Source organism: Myodes glareolus, chromosome 8, assembly GCF_982192425.1.
Source record: "Myodes glareolus chromosome 8, mMyoGla1.1, whole genome shotgun sequence".
Lineage (NCBI taxonomy): Eukaryota > Metazoa > Chordata > Mammalia > Rodentia > Cricetidae > Myodes > Myodes glareolus.
In genome coordinates, this window is record NC_142033.1 from 97,532,291 (window position 1) to 97,538,290 (window position 6,000).

Sequence of the window (6,000 nt, forward strand, 5' to 3'; positions counted from 1 at the left end):
ACCGAGAGCCTCCTTATGAAGGTTATTCTTTACCCCGCTACACACACAAAAAGCTGAGCAGGTCCTCTTTTGAGACTCTCAAACTCTGGGCTTTGATTCAAACAGAAAGGAAACAAAGCTCACACACTATGAGTGGTTACAGTGATAAAATTTCCCTGAGCAATCAAATATTTGAGGACTATAAATCAAGACCCTGGCATTCACAGACTAGTTCCTCTAAAGTGAATAAAAATCAGAGAAATTTTTAACGAAAACTAACCTCTCACAATTTCCTTAAAGGTGGAAAGAACAACACAGGAGGGATGTCTTCCCGAAACTTATGACTCTTCAATTGGGCCCCTGCCTACCTCCAACATGGACGTACAGCCATCTACAGGTACAAGTGAGAGAGGTGACACTCCTTCAGGCATCTGAGAAAATTACACTTCACCACACCGCTCTGGATGACACATGCCCTTTAGGACATGCCCTGGGCATGCAACGGGGAGACCACATGCTGACACTGAGCTTGCTCCTGGTAGCCACACTGGTGACAGCATGGACCCACTGCAACAGTATTTTTGGACAGATTATAAAGATTTGGATTTTTTTGAAAAATTTCACGACCAGAAACTTTGTTACTTTTAGAGGCCCTGTTGATTCTCCACAATGATACTGAGTATGCTCACAAGGGACTCCCACTGTTAAGTCTAAAAACAATCATCGTTAATTGAAAAAAAATATCAGCACACTTCCATTTAACTTGCTTTAATGTTTCTTCACGAATGGTTAAAACACTAAAGTACAGGCAAGAAATAATCATAATGTTGTGGCCAAGATTGGAAACATAGAACTAAAAATTTAAAACGTTTTCATGCTTAACAAAATAAATCTCGTCATCAATGCAGCTCTGCAGGTCTCTTTAGGAAGGCCTGTCTCTTAAGTTTCTGACAGTACTCACCATTATCCATTAACCCAGGTCCACCAGTTCCTCCAGATCCACTTCTTCTTAATTATTTCTGTTCCATCAATGGTCCAGGAACACTCCCAGGACCGGGTCGAGTCGCACCACCAAAGCCTCCTCGGTCGAAGAGATGTGCAACTCCGAAGCCATCTCTGTCTCCTCCACCTCCGCCACCTGGGACGACTACTCCAGGACCACCAGGGTCCGTAAGTCTGCCTCTTACTCCCTGCTTCGCACCAGGGCAGCATCACGAGGTGAAAACCGAGAGCCTCCTTATGAAGGTTATTCTTTACCCCGCTACACACACAAAAAGCTGAGCAGGTCCTCTTTTGAGACTCTCAAACTCTGGGCTTTGATTCAAACAGAAAGGAAACAAAGCTCACACACTATGAGTGGTTACAGTGATAAAATTTCCCTGAGCAATCAAATATTTGAGGACTATAAATCAAGACCCTGGCATTCACAGACTAGTTCCTCTAAAGTGAATAAAAATCAGAGAAATTTTTAACGAAAACTAACCTCTCACAATTTCCTTAAAGGTGGAAAGAACAACACAGGAGGGATGTCTTCCCGAAACTTATGACTCTTCAATTGGGCCCCTGCCTACCTCCAACATGGACGTACAGCCATCTACAGGTACAAGTGACAGAGGTGACACTCCTTCAGGCATCTGAGAAAATTACACTTCACCACACCGCTCTGGATGACACATGCCCTTTAGGACATGCCCTGGGCATGCAACGGGGAGACCACATGCTGACACTGAGCTTGCTCCTGGTAGCCACACTGGTGACAGCATGGACCCACTGCAACAGTATTTTTGGACAGATTATAAAGATTTGGATTTTTTTGAAAAATTTCACGACCAGAAACTTTGTTACTTTTAGAGGCCCTGTTGATTCTCCACAATGATACTGAGTATGCTCACAAGGGACTCCCACTGTTAAGTCTAAAAACAATCATCGTTAATTGAAAAAAAATATCAGCACACTTCCATTTAACTTGCTTTAATGTTTCTTCACGAATGGTTAAAACACTAAAGTACAGGCAAGAAATAATCATAATGTTGTGGCCAAGATTGGAAACATAGAACTAAAAATTTAAAACGTTTTCATGCTTAACAAAATAAATCTCGTCATCAATGCAGCTCTGCAGGTCTCTTTAGGAAGGCCTGTCTCTTAAGTTTCTGACAGTACTCACCATTATCCATTAACCCAGGTCCACCAGTTCCTCCAGATCCACTTCTTCTTAATTATTTCTGTTCCATCAATGGTCCAGGAACACTCCCAGGACCGGGTCGAGTCGCACCACCAAAGCCTCCTCGGTCGAAGAGATGTGCAACTCCGAAGCCATCTCTGTCTCCTCCACCTCCGCCACCTGGGACGACTACTCCAGGACCACCAGGGTCCGTAAGTCTGCCTCTTACTCCCTGCTTCGCACCAGGGCAGCATCACGAGGTGAAAACCGAGAGCCTCCTTATGAAGGTTATTCTTTACCCCGCTACACACACAAAAAGCTGAGCAGGTCCTCTTTTGAGACTCTCAAACTCTGGGCTTTGATTCAAACAGAAAGGAAACAAAGCTCACACACTATGAGTGGTTACAGTGATAAAATTTCCCTGAGCAATCAAATATTTGAGGACTATAAATCAAGACCCTGGCATTCACAGACTAGTTCCTCTAAAGTGAATAAAAATCAGAGAAATTTTTAACGAAAACTAACCTCTCACAATTTCCTTAAAGGTGGAAAGAACAACACAGGAGGGATGTCTTCCCGAAACTTATGACTCTTCAATTGGGCCCCTGCCTACCTCCAACATGGACGTACAGCCATCTACAGGTACAAGTGAGAGAGGTGACACTCCTTCAGGCATCTGAGAAAATTACACTTCACCACACCGCTCTGGATGACACATGCCCTTTAGGACATGCCCTGGGCATGCAACGGGGAGACCACATGCTGACACTGAGCTTGCTCCTGGTAGCCACACTGGTGACAGCATGGACCCACTGCAACAGTATTTTTGGACAGATTATAAAGATTTGGATTTTTTTGAAAAATTTCACGACCAGAAACTTTGTTACTTTTAGAGGCCCTGTTGATTCTCCACAATGATACTGAGTATGCTCACAAGGGACTCCCACTGTTAAGTCTAAAAACAATCATCGTTAATTGAAAAAAAATATCAGCACACTTCCATTTAACTTGCTTTAATGTTTCTTCACGAATGGTTAAAACACTAAAGTACAGGCAAGAAATAATCATAATGTTGTGGCCAAGATTGGAAACATAGAACTAAAAATTTAAAACGTTTTCATGCTTAACAAAATAAATCTCGTCATCAATGCAGCTCTGCAGGTCTCTTTAGGAAGGCCTGTCTCTTAAGTTTCTGACAGTACTCACCATTATCCATTAACCCAGGTCCACCAGTTCCTCCAGATCCACTTCTTCTTAATTATTTCTGTTCCATCAATGGTCCAGGAACACTCCCAGGACCGGGTCGAGTCGCACCACCAAAGCCTCCTCGGTCGAAGAGATGTGCAACTCCGAAGCCATCTCTGTCTCCTCCACCTCCGCCACCTGGGACGACTACTCCAGGACCACCAGGGTCCGTAAGTCTGCCTCTTACTCCCTGCTTCGCACCAGGGCAGCATCACGAGGTGAAAACCGAGAGCCTCCTTATGAAGGTTATTCTTTACCCCGCTACACACACAAAAAGCTGAGCAGGTCCTCTTTTGAGACTCTCAAACTCTGGGCTTTGATTCAAACAGAAAGGAAACAAAGCTCACACACTATGAGTGGTTACAGTGATAAAATTTCCCTGAGCAATCAAATATTTGAGGACTATAAATCAAGACCCTGGCATTCACAGACTAGTTCCTCTAAAGTGAATAAAAATCAGAGAAATTTTTAACGAAAACTAACCTCTCACAATTTCCTTAAAGGTGGAAAGAACAACACAGGAGGGATGTCTTCCCGAAACTTATGACTCTTCAATTGGGCCCCAGCCTACCTCCAACATGGACGTACAGCCATCTACAGGTACAAGTGAGAGAGGTGACACTCCTTCAGGCATCTGAGAAAATTACACTTCACCACACCGCTCTGGATGACACATGTACTTTAGGACATGCCCTGGGCATGCAACGGGGAGACCACATGCTGACACTGAGCTTGCTCCTGGTAGCCACACTGGTGACAGCATGGACCCACTGCAACAGTATTTTTGGACAGATTATAAAGATTTGGATTTTTTTGAAAAATTTCACGACCAGAAACTTTGTTACTTTTAGAGGCCCTGTTGATTCTCCACAATGATACTGAGTATGCTCACAAGGGACTCCCACTGTTAAGTCTAAAAACAATCATCGTTAATTGAAAAAAAATATCAGCACACTTCCATTTAACTTGCTTTAATGTTTCTTCACGAATGGTTAAAACACTAAAGTACAGGCAAGAAATAATCATAATGTTGTGGCCAAGATTGGAAACATAGAACTAAAAATTTAAAACGTTTTCATGCTTAACAAAATAAATCTCGTCATCAATGCAGCTCTGCAGGTCTCTTTAGGAAGGCCTGTCTCTTAAGTTTCTGACAGTACTCACCATTATCCATTAACCCAGGTCCACCAGTTCCTCCAGATCCACTTCTTCTTAATTATTTCTGTTCCATCAATGGTCCAGGAACACTCCCAGGACCGGGTCGAGTCGCACCACCAAAGCCTCCTCGGTCGAAGAGATGTGCAACTCCGAAGCCATCTCTGTCTCCTCCACCTCCGCCACCTGGGACGACTACTCCAGGACCACCAGGGTCCGTAAGTCTGCCTCTTACTCCCTGCTTCGCACCAGGGCAGCATCACGAGGTGAAAACCGAGAGCCTCCTTATGAAGGTTATTCTTTACCCCGCTACACACACAAAAAGCTGAGCAGGTCCTCTTTTGAGACTCTCAAACTCTGGGCTTTGATTCAAACAGAAAGGAAACAAAGCTCACACACTATGAGTGGTTACAGTGATAAAATTTCCCTGAGCAATCAAATATTTGAGGACTATAAATCAAGACCCTGGCATTCACAGACTAGTTCCTCTAAAGTGAATAAAAATCAGAGAAATTTTTAACGAAAACTAACCTCTCACAATTTCCTTAAAGGTGGAAAGAACAACACAGGAGGGATGTCTTCCCGAAACTTATGACTCTTCAATTGGGCCCCTGCCTACCTCCAACATGGACGTACAGCCATCTACAGGTACAAGTGAGAGAGGTGACACTCCTTCAGGCATCTGAGAAAATTACACTTCACCACACCGCTCTGGATGACACATGCCCTTTAGGACATGCCCTGGGCATGCAACGGGGAGACCACATGCTGACACTGAGCTTGCTCCTGGTAGCCACACTGGTGACAGCATGGACCCACTGCAACAGTATTTTTGGACAGATTATAAAGATTTGGATTTTTTTGAAAAATTTCACGACCAGAAACTTTGTTACTTTTAGAGGCCCTGTTGATTCTCCACAATGATACTGAGTATGCTCACAAGGGACTCCCACTGTTAAGTCTAAAAACAATCATCGTTAATTGAAAAAAACTATCAGCACACTTCCATTTAACTTGCTTTAATGTTTCTTCACGAATGGTTAAAACACTAAAGTACAGGCAAGAAATAATCATAATGTTGTGGCCAAGATTGGAAACATAGAACTAAAAATTTAAAACGTTTTCATGCTTAACAAAATAAATCTCGTCATCAATGCAGCTCTGCAGGTCTCTTTAGGAAGGCCTGTCTCTTAAGTTTCTGACAGTACTCACCATTATCCATTAACCCAGGTCCACCAGTTCCTCCAGATCCACTTCTTCTTAATTATTTCTGTTCCATCAATGGTCCAGGAACACTCCCAGGACCGGGTCGAGTCGCACCACCAAAGCCTCCTCGGTCGAAGAGATGTGCAACTCCGAAGCCATCTCTGTCTCCTCCACCTCCGCCACCTGGGACGACTACTCCAGGACCACCAGGGTCCGTAAGTCTGCCTCTTACTCCCTGCTTCGCACCAGGGCAG